This window comes from Schistocerca gregaria, chromosome 8 (assembly GCF_023897955.1).
Source record: "Schistocerca gregaria isolate iqSchGreg1 chromosome 8, iqSchGreg1.2, whole genome shotgun sequence".
Classification (NCBI taxonomy): domain Eukaryota; kingdom Metazoa; phylum Arthropoda; class Insecta; order Orthoptera; family Acrididae; genus Schistocerca; species Schistocerca gregaria.
Genome location: NC_064927.1, coordinates 368739197 through 368751311, shown reverse-complemented (window position 1 = coordinate 368751311; position 12115 = coordinate 368739197).

The following is a 12115-nucleotide window of genomic DNA, read 5'->3' as shown; positions in this document are numbered from 1 at the left end:
AGTTTCTATACCATTTAGTTTCCTTTCCGAGTATTCTGATGGAATAGCTCCGAACTTAACAATCATATACAGCCGCACGCTCGACCTTAGGTCCGTACCCGAAGACTAGAAAGTTCCACAGGTCACACCAAAATTCAAGATAACCAATAGGAATAATTCACTAAATTGAAGGCCCATGTCGGTAACGTCGATATGCAGCAGGATTTTGGAGCATATATTGTGTTCGAACATCATGAATTATCTCGAAGAGAACGGTCTATTGACACAGTCAATACGGATTTAGAATATTATTATGAAACACAACTAGCTCTTTACTCACTGTGTTGAGTGCTATTGACAAGGGATTTCAAATTGGTATCTCACAAGCGGCTTGTAATCAAGTTGCGTGGTTATGGAATATCGTCTCAGAGAGGCCTCACTTCGTCGTAGCTCACGGGAGGTCATCGAGTAAAACAGAAGTAATATCTGGCGTTCCACGAGGTAGTATTAATAGGCACTCTGGTGTTCCCCCTCTTGCGGTCGCCTATGGTTGCTCGGCTAGCCGTAGTTTTAAATTTGGTTTTGCTATCGATAGCAAACTCCCGATCTGCGAAAAATAAATTGTATTACAATATGCAGAAATGTAATGCTATAATTCCCTCATTATTCGAAATATTGACTGCAGTCGTGTGTGTGTGTGTGTGTGTGTGTGTGTGTGTGTGTGTGTGTGTGTGTGTGTGTGTGTGTGTCTTGGGGGGGGGGGCGCACACTTGTGTGTGTCTATTGTTGACGGAGGCCATTGACCAAAAGCTTTAAGTATGAGTCTTTTTGTTGTGCCTATCTGCGATTCAGCACCTCTGCTATATGCTGAATAGCAACTTTCCTTCTCGTAATATTGTTAAATGTAAGTAGTCGTTGATACTCAGTCTAGGACATAAATAAACGACCAGTTTCCTGCAGTAAGGGCATGATTTTTGCACATTTACCGGAAGATTATTTTCATATGTAAATGGTACTACCATCCGTGTACTAAGACAAAGTATGGAAAATATCATAGTGTCGCGGTACTCAACCGTATCAGAATGCTGTACGGCAAGAACTTGGTACTCACTGAGATAAAAACTGTTTCTCTTCCAGTGGGTATTTGTTACTATGTTAAATACTCAGTCTGAAGATTTTTCACTGCTGTGGATTTTTGTGGAGCTTAGTGGCTCTGCTGGTAAACACTCCAGGGTTCTATCTCCGACTGACCCCCCTCCGTTTCAATATGGAAATTCACTGTCCCCCTTTCCAATATGTAAATTTACACTGAATTATGTCTCCTGTGAAACAACTTGGTGGTCAGTTCAATGGGTAGTTGTTAGCAGAGGAAGCACAACCGTGCATAGTAAAGGCCTGTTGTTCAAAGCAAGTTTCGTGTTAATGTCCACTTCGCTTTCGTACTTAACGCTCAAGACTTACGAAGCTGTCACACAAGGCCACTAAACTGAACTTTGAAAGCGTTACCAATTGTGTTAGGAGTGCGCTTGCGTCAGCAAGGAAATTGTGCTTTTTCCCCAGCTTCTGTTTGTCTTGTGTGTCGTACACAGATTTCTTAACAGGTGCTCGAAACACCTGATGTTACCGCTAATTCTATTCAAGCACGCCCTCCCCTTTCGATTATTTGTGGTTCCCATATGAAAACTGTGTTGATTGAACGATCTGAGAAGCTCTTCCAAGATGGACAACTCCGTTTCTCACTTTTTTTTACAGGCAAGGCCAAAAACTAATGTATAGAGTTCTGAATATTTTTCGGATGATTCTTGTGATCCATTAAAAAAATAAATTTCAGTTTTATCTTGCTACAGATTGAATATCAAAGCTGAAACTTGTGAACATATTTAGGAGTTGTACTGTACTGTTACGCATGTGAGAATTTGTCCGAGTTTGAAACTGAAGGCAGAGGTTAACTTATGTATGCAATTTTGAAACGAGTGTGTTGACAATATATTAAGAAAATTAGTTTTTTTATAGCTCTTCAGATAACCTCAGTCATTCTAAACAAATAGCCTGTAGTACAAAATCCCTAGTTATGTGAAGCAAAAACAGAGAGAGGCCTGTCATGCTACATATCTATATGTTCTTAATCTTGTTTTGTCACATAAATTTTATTCAGAAAATATATAAGTTTACAAAAACCAATTCTTGTCATGTGGATGAACTACTTAATTCTGCAAATCACGATTTCTTCGCGATCAGTACCTTGCAGATGTTCACATTCACAACTTTCACTGTGGACAACACTTTCAGTTTCAATTTGAAAAAAAAAAAAATTCGCTGACTGCAAATGTTTAAGCATCAACTGTGTTGGATATAGATGCACTATTCCCGGGCCCGACTGCGAACTTATCACGAGCGGTCACCTCAATCACTTCGGCTGGGTGTGCACTAGAGAGACTAGACGTCCAGAAAAATACGCAAGAGGGCCTATGTGTAGTTCGGAAGGTACGAAGAAGGTACTGGCAAATGCGAAACTGTGAGGGCAGCTCATGAGTCGTGCTTGGCTAACTCTATGGTAAGAGCATTGTGCGTGCAAGTGGGGTCTGCATTCATGCCACGTTCTTACGCACAGATTTGTCAGGAAGTTTCACATAATCGTACACTACACGGTGAAATAGATTCCGGAAATAGGCGTTGTGTTGGAAGAAATAACTACATAAAACGTTTGTTAAGGGCCACTGGGAATACATAAGAACAAGGAATGTTTTTCTTACCTGTATCATGTTCATCAATATCCTTTCCCCTTTAATTTATTTTCCTGTTTGTTCATTAGATTTTCTTGCAGCCCACGGTGTTTTCGTGGCTGTTCGGCATATCCACATCTCTAATGCTTCAAATTTGTTTTATTGGAAATTTGAAAATTTTTGATAAGGCCTTATGGGACCAAACTGCTGAGGTCATCGGTCCCTAAGCTCACACACCGATTAAGCTAATTTAACTTAACTTACGCTAAGGACGACACACAAACCCACGCCCGAGGGAGGACTCGAACCTCGGACGGGAAGAGCAGCGCGGACCGTGACAAGGAGCCTCAGACCGCGCGGCTATTGTTTTATTGACCTCATGTTTACGTGAGTGGTACACTGTGATACGTTTGTAATCATGTCTTGAGGAAAGGAAGTGGAGTACCGAATAAAAATTTAGGATACTGTTTAAAAAGGATGTGGTGCGTTTTTTATCTAAATAACGAACAAATTTTCAAGGAAGCCAATTATGCCAGTTAATGTCGCCATGGTAGCTAAACAATACTTGTTTGATACGTTTTTTATTTGTATATGAAGTAGGTTTTTGCCTTGTTCTTCAACTGCAGTACCAAACATGTCCAATATCCTTGTCAAAGTAATCCACCATTGAATAAAACTACTAAATACTTCTACTGTTCTATTACTATTAAATGTTCCTGGATACCATATTAGTTGCCCACTAACCATTCCTTTCTTCAGGTATGAGCCTCCTGTAGAATCCTTTCATAGTTGTTCTTTGTAGTACTTACCAAGTTACCTTACATTAGGAATGTGCAATGTGCTCAGCAACTGGGATATGACCTTCAAAATGATGGAGCACTGCAATCAGTCGACCTTCCCTTTCAGACTTTATTAAAGCAAATCTATGATTTCGGCTAGTAACTAGCCATTATAACTGCAACATTTGAGAGCTGTAACACGTGTTCCTAGTATGTCAGTCACTTGTTGTTCGGGCTCCTGTTGCAGTTCATTCAACACTACTTACTTATTTTGTAGTTTGTGTGTGGTTAATTTTTAACGTCCTTCAGTAGCACCACATTTAAAATAGTTCCAATGTCTTTTTCTCCACATTCCCAACGGTTCAATTTCCTCTGCCATATAATCATGTGACACTAGTTCAGCATTTTTACTGAAGAAAGCTCTCTTCACCTGTGCTGATTTACCTTTGATATCTTCCTTGTTTGGACACCCAGAGTAATTTTATAGTCTATGTAGAACTCTTTCACTCCTGCTATTGTGTCGTTCCCAGTTTTAAGATTATGCAAGCCGTTACTCTTATTTCTACTACTCATCACCACCTTAGTCTCTGATACTAGGGAGATGTATTTAAATAAACTGGTCATGATTGCTTAGGCGTACCATTCAACCCCTCCCAGTCATTTGTCTTCTGTTCTTTGCCCTAAGAGGCCACCTACAGCAATCGTTGCAAATGATTTACGCTTTTAGTAGTCTTGGTATTTATTATAACGATTGTTCCCATTTAGGGGAGCGACTGAACTTGAATTCATAATTTCATTTTCGGATGTTTTTCTTCTTTGCTTCCCAAAACCCCCTCATCCTCTCAGAATGCTCCTTCTTCCGTTCCTCTGTCCATTTTTTACCAGGCTGACGCGATGTTCTTTCCCCAAACTTCACACTTATGATTTTATGCCGGCACTCGGTGCGATCTTCGAGATTTTTTATGTTGATCTGCTGTAGATCCCTCTGGACATCTTTCAGCCATTCATTGCCACATTTACTCCTTGTTATAATAGTGAATAATTTCTTTGCTGTTCTGGAGTTTTCCATCCTGTAGATGAGTGTATACAATTTGGCTCGGCACTTTCTGATTTCATCTGTTACTATGCTGATCTTTCTATAGAGTTCGTTTTGTGGTCTCTTCATCCAAATGCCATTTTTGTTGATTGGACCGTAAATTTTCCTGAGAATTTTTCATTCCTGCTTTTCTATTCCCTTAATTTTTGAATGACCATCAATCACCATTGTTTCAGCTGCATAGATTGCTTCTGGAAGAATCACTGTTGTCTAGTACCTTAATTTTGCGTCTGTCGAAATGCACTTCTTGTTGTAATGCGTCCATGTTAGCTTGTAGGCCTTCTGGAGCTTGGTGATTCTTTGTTCATTGGCAATTCGGTTTAATCCTGAGGACTGTGTAGTTTCACCGAGGTATTTAAAATGGCAGACTTGTGCAATTTTACCATATTTTGTTATTAAAGGGGATTTATTTTCTGGCTGCCTTTCCATATATTGGGCTTTTGTCATAAGATATCTGTAGTCCGGTTTTTTGTGAAATTTCATGTAGTTTTTCCACTGCGTTAATCGCTTCTGTTCTGTTATTGGTGATAATTGCAATATCGTCAGCGAAAGCAAGGTATTTGACTTCAATTCGGTTCTCTTTCTTGATACCAATTTGGATACCCCTTACGTGAGGTTCCCATTCCTTGATTATCTTTTCTAGAACAATATTGAAAAGGATTGGGGATAGTCCGTCCCCCTGTCGGACTCCAGATTTGATTTCGAAGGGTTCTGATACTTCGCCCATGAATTTCACTTTGGCCGTTGTTCCTGTAAGTGTCTGTTCTGTGATTTTTCCGTGTCTTTCGGTCGATCCCAAATTCTTCCATGATTTTAAACAGGGTTCCACGGTCCACTGAATCATATGCTTTCCTGAAGTCGATGAATGTGACTACTGTGTTTCTTCATTTCTCATTTGTAATATTGTCTTTAAGCACCAGATCTGTTCCGCACATGAATGCCCTTTTCTGAACCCAGCCTGGTATTCACCAATTAGTGTATCTGCTTGGGATTCTATCTTGTTTAAAAGCGCTTTCGAAAGGATTTTGTAAGCGACTGGGAGCAGGGAAATTCCTCTGTAATTGTTCATGTCTGTCTTGTCGCCCTTTTTGTGTAGCGGGTGAATTAGAGCGCATTTCCAGTCCTCTGGTATCTGCTCCGTTATCCATATGTCTGATATTATATTGTGTAATTTCTGCATAATTATAGGATCGTTTAGTTTCCAGAACTCAGCAATGATCCCATCTTCTCCTGGTGCTTTGTTATTTTTCAACCGCTTGACTATCTCCATAATTTCTTCAAGATCTGGGGCATGTGAGTATGGGTGTGTGAATACTGGAGAAGAGAAAACAAGTTTTTCTTGGGGTGGTTCGCAGTTGAGGAGGGAACTAAAATATTGGGCTAAGGTTTTGCAGTTATATAATGCATGTGTGTATTTCTGAAATCTCCTCCCAAACCCTTTCATCGATTTCAACCAAATTTGGAACAGAAACACCAGGCAACATGAGTATCAGCACTGTGGGGTTTATAATTTCATAGTTCCAATAGCATTGCAGATAGGGCAAAAATATGTTTTTCCAATCCCTGGCATATAGGCTGTGCTGCATGACAGGTGTGATGTGTGGTAATATTATTGTCCTGCGAAATCAAAGTGCTCTGCACGGCAGCATACATGTCAGGGGTAAGAATAAGTTTTCCTTGCCTTAACGTGTAAGAGGCTCCACACGAAAGTGTGTTCTTTCAGAGCAGTATCATCTTGATTTATTGGCCTGCTTTTCATAACTCCCGGTAGAAGGGGCAGGAGGGAATGGGTAGGGGGAGTTTGGGGCAAGAGATTATGGAGCTGTAGAGATGGGAGAGGAAGGTGGAGGAGAAGATGGATATTTAGATGTGAATGACGAGATGGATAGGCTGTGCTTACAATAGGAGATGGATAGATTGATGCTGGAGATGATAGTGAGAGGTGGACGGGAGATGGTTAGTGAGAGATTGGGAGGAGGGGATTGGGAGTGGGGGGACAGGAAGAGATGGATAGTAAGATGGGGGTGGCAGGAGACAGAAAGAAAATTGGGGCACAAGGAGATGGACAGTGAGGGAGGAGGAGGAGGAGATGGGGAGGGACTGAGGAAGCAGGAGGAGGTGGATAGAGAGAGGGGGGAGGATATGGAGGGAGAGGAAGATGATTTGGTCAGAGGTATGACCAAAGACGGACAGTTGGAGGCGGGAGGATGTAGTGGACAGAGAGATTAATAGGGGAAAAGCAGGAGGATATGTGTGAACATATAAGCGAGTGTAACCACAGGAAGAAGCTACTTCATAACAAGACTGACTCAGGATTGACCCCTGTTAATGAACATCACAGAAGATGCTGGAAACGGCCACCGTTGACATCTATACAGCGCTGCAATCCATTTACCAATCTGCATTGAAGACTTCGCCAAAACACTTCCAGTCTTAAACTCTTGCGCAAATAGTTGCATGCAATTTTTCACGAATTGCGCTTTGCATAATTCTCGACAACTATCATGCGTTGTTTTATCGTGAACATCATGTTGTGTTACATTAAACTGGTCGCTCAAACGTAACGACACACACATACATGTAACAGCTACAAATCTGTGCTTCTAAATCACGATTTCAAGCACTTTCTGTCATGGGCTGTCCTCAAGCTCATTAACAACGGTCAGTTCTGCGTGAGTCTGATAAATACTTCCCGGGCCAGCTTTCTTTTGCCACACTGCGTATTTTGAACTTAGCAGTAAGCTAGCGCGTTTTCTGACGCCGTTTCGTTTGATGCTTTCCCGTGAACTTCAGTGCACTATGCTTAACGCTGTTTCGAGAGAAAATTGCTGGTGATGCTTGCGCATAATTTGCAGCATCGCTGACGGACTTGCATAATCAAAATTTTCTGTTGCCACATACGTCGTCGACTGAGTACACCAGTCAAGATAAGGCACAGGCGACAAAACCTGCGCAAATGCATACAAACATACGGTGTTTCCCGGAATACAAAACGGATGAAGTTGTTAATACATTTCTTTGTGGCACAGATTTAAACATTGTTTTCTGTGCGCCTCGGCAATGAATACACGAAGCTGTTCTCGAAAGATGCTATTTGTTACACGTTTGAATCACGTTATTAAGAAAGAATAAAGCAACTTCGTGAAAATGTGCCTAACTAAGGGAAAGTGCAACACAATTCTAACCCAGTCATCCGTTTACACTTAACGCCTTTCCATCATCGTTGTTCATACAAGGAGAATTCGTTCTGTGCTGTGTTTACGTCTGTGAGGTGTGTAGCGACCGATCACGCTTTCTTCAATGACGTCTCAGTTAAAAGTCGAATGTCTCTCGGTCTTAAAAACTTGATAATTTGTTGTTAATTAAGTGCAAATCGTGTAGCTGTCGAGTATTCGTTGAGTGAATGCTGCAGTTTTTTTGCCTCAGTCCTCTGACGAGTTTGATGCAGCCTACCATAAATTTCTTTCCTGTGCCAACCTCTTCACTTCAGAGCAGCACAAGCTCCCCATATTTTCTAGTATTTGTTCTATATGTTTGTCTACCTTGCCGGACAATTTTTATCCTCTACAGCTCCCTCAATTACCATGGAAGTTATGTCTTGATTTCTCAACATACGTCTATCATCCTGCCACTCCTCCTTGTCAGTGTTTTTCAGATGTTCCTCTGTTCTGCAGAGGACCTCCTTATTTCTTGTCAGTACGTTCTCAGAAAATGCTTTCTCATATTAGTCGATGTTTGCTACTAGACTTCTTTTGGCCAGGGATGCTTTCGTCCTTCATGTTTTATTTTGCTCCAAACATAGTAAAATTCCTTCACTTCATCTACTTTCCGAGTCCCATTTTTGACTTTAAGTTTGTCACTAACCTCATTTCTGCTGCGCCCCATTACTTTCGTCTTTCTTCGATTTACTCTCAATTCACATTCTGTACTCATTAGACTGTCCATTCCGTTCAGCAGATCGTGCAATTCCCCTTCATTTTCATTGAGGATAGCAATGCTAGTAGATGGTGTAGTCATGCTAGTAGATGGTATAGCCACCACGGGCTGCAATGCAGGTGCTGACTCCAGTATCCATTCGATTGTACAGATGGTGAATACTGTCCTGGGATACTTAATGTGTCTCATCATATCCCACACGTGCTCGAATGGAGACAAGTCTGGAAACTGTGCTGGCCAGAATAATTCCTATCCGTCTTGCAGAGCACGTTCAGTTCCACAGGCAGTGTGTGGACGAGCATTCTGTTAATAACCATAAATTCCTCGACGGAGTTCGTGTTCTGAGATGGCAAGATTAGCTTTCAGAGCACTAACTTCGTGAACTTACATCGCAGACAGTTGTAACTGCTCTTTTATGGGCTAAGAATATTTTTTGAGAAGCATAGCTTTTAAACCAAATATGATACCACGGGAGAAAATACATTGAAAGTAGGCCAATTGAACAAGCTTTGGAATTTTACTGTCAATGATTGTCAGATAATTTTTGTAGTGAAGATAACAGCATCGTTTTTGCAGAATGTCCTGATCGTGGGATGTCCAAGAAAGCTTTACCGTTCTTTAGTCATAAGAACTAGAAGTTTTAGAATGTTCAAAATGTTCAAATGTGTGTGAATTCCTAAGGGACCAAACTGCTTAGGTCATCGGTCCCTAGACTTACAGACTACTTTACTTATGCTAAGAACACACACACACACACACACACACACACACACACACACACACACACATCCATGCCGAGGGTCTTAACCTCTGGCGCCTCGAACCGCACGGCCACTCCGCGCGGCAGAAGTTTTCGAGTGTGTTAGATTATAAACGTAACTGTTACTGAGAATCAACACACTTTTTTACCGCCTGTTTCACTGATTGCTTATTTTTGATGCCGAGGTTCCGATTTATTAGCAGACAGACAAAAAAGAACTTTAATTTTTCGTCGAATGTCGGTGTCATTTTTTTATCTTAGTCGCTGTTATTTCTTTATCAGTTTCTCAATTTTTATTTTATTTTCTTGTTTTTTAGTGTTAAACTGAAAATCAGAAAGTAGCTAACAATTACATTACATAACGGGTAGCTAAATGAAAACGAGGTAGATGGAGAGAATTAAGTAAACTGTTTATTATTTCAAAAGTGATCGCCAAAACCGTTAACAGTTATAGCACGGAGACAAAACGTTTGCGGTTGTCGACGGTACCACTATTTTACCTGAGCGTGCGCATCTTCGTCCGATGCAAATCAACGGCCACGGATGTTTTTCTTCAGGCCGCAAAAATATGGAAATCGCATGGGGAGAGATCGAGACTGTATATAGGATGTGTAACGCCTTCCCATCGAAACTTTCGCAGCTTAATCCAAACAACTTTGGCAGCAGGTGCGTGGGCATTTTGTTGTCAGTTTGTTTTGACTACCGAGCAGGCGCTATGTTGATTTATGTGCTTGCAAATCCGAAGTGGCGTGTTTGGTGGTTTTCGTATTCACTCTTCAGGAAAACATGCAGTTTAACTGATCCACTGCATTAAAGATCTCACCAAAACGCCTCGTTTTCGCTGTGATTTGTCGAACAAAGTTGTCGGTAAATACGACTTGTGTAGATAAAACTGTCACTGGCCTACGTCGTATGCGGGCATTAGTTCTTTACGGCCATTTTAAGCTTATATGCATATCTCAATCTTAAAAACTAATCAGTATCCAATTTCAACATTAAATAAGTATCAGTTAGCGGTGCCAAGATTAACAAGCTGCTGGCGTCTTATTTACATTTTTAAACACGTACAGAGATAATACTAGAGTTCGTAACATTGTATGAAAACGTGGATTTCGTGTTCAGTCAGTAAAATGGTTCAAATGGGTCTGAGCACTATGGGACTTAACTGCTGTGGTCATCAGTCCCCTAGAACTTCGAATTACTTAAACCTAAGTAGCCTAAGGATATCACACACATCCATGCCCGAGGCAGGATTCGAACTTGCGACCGTAGCGGTCGCTCGGTTCCAGACTGTAGCGCCTAGAACCGCTCGACCACGCCGGCCAGCACTCAGTAAAAACCACTGACTTCACATTGTTGCGTTACTGCCTACCTGAAATTTCCCTGTATCGAGTTATTATCCTCTCGTCCAAAATCAGTTGCTAAATATTTCAAAGATGTTATTATGTATTCTGGTACAAAATATAAACTAAGGAAACAATTTATAAGCATCAAAGAAATTAAAAGCTAATACAAAATACGCAAATTACAGATTCAGGGCCTTAAAGCAGTAAAATTAATTGCAGGCAAATCCATTAATGGTAGGGCACAACCGAACAGTAATGAATTGGACACACAGTCGGATTTGACACAGTCAAGGAGTGGAAAATAAGTGAGATCTGCTTGCTCATTCAGTAGATGATCATAATGGTTCTTGTGTTGCCTCTTGATCTCCAGTATTTCAAGCTGACACAGTTCCTGTCCATGTGCCCGGAGTGAAGTATTTCTACTACGTAATTATGTCTAGTTTCCAGACAGTACTAAGTGAAGGTGAAGGGCATCTACACGGGCTTGCGGTCTCTGTTGTGTTCTTTCAGTCTGTTGCACACTTATCTACACGTTTCTCCTTTGTACTAGTAGAGACACTTCTGTAACTGATGCTAGACAGAGGGCTAATAGCCCTAAATCTCGGGTTAAAAAAAAATAAAAAAGACGAAAAAGACCGGCAGGTGTCGCCGAGCGATTCTAGGCGCTACAGTCTGGAACCGCTACGGTCGCAGTTCGAATCCTGCCTCGGACATGGATGTGTGTGATGTCCTTAGGTCAGTTAGGTTTAAGTAGTTCTGAGGGGCTGATGAATAGGTCACTTCCTGTGATCTGTTGCATGCGTCCCATTTTCTTCGTTATAAGTCCTACAAGAATTTTCATAGCTATTACGAATTAACACGCTCAAATATGCAGGACTATCTGTATGGGTTTAGGAATCTGTATTGGACTAGAAAAAAATATTTTATGCTTTTTACTCCGATTTAAAAAAGTTATTTTAAAAATTCATTTTCATTTTAATAATTACTGTCTGCTTTGTAGCTCTCTCTCTCTCTCTCTCTCTCTGTCTGTCTGTCTGTCTGTCTGTCTCTCTCTCTCTCTCTCTCTCTCTCTCTCTGTGTGTGTGTGTGTGTGTGTGTGTGTGTGTGTGTGTGTGTGTGTGTGTGTGTGTGTCACGCACGGAATTGCTGAATCGATGCCACCCAGAATGCATTCCGATACCACTCGCACAACACACCACTAACCCTGCAGGGCAGCCAAGATGTTACTAAGTGTTGCCACACACACACACACACACACACACACACACACACACACACACACACACACACACAGACATAGGCGCGCGCGCCTGCCGAACACAACGACAAGAAAACGAGTTAATATTGTATTGTTATCCACTTCAGGGACGTGTTTAAAATTTGAAGTCCCTATCTCATCGGCAGTTTTGTTTAAAATCAATAGCAAAATTTGCGAACAGACATACAAGAAAGTGACCGCATTAAAATAGGCTAAAATGTTAAAAATTTCAGGGTAA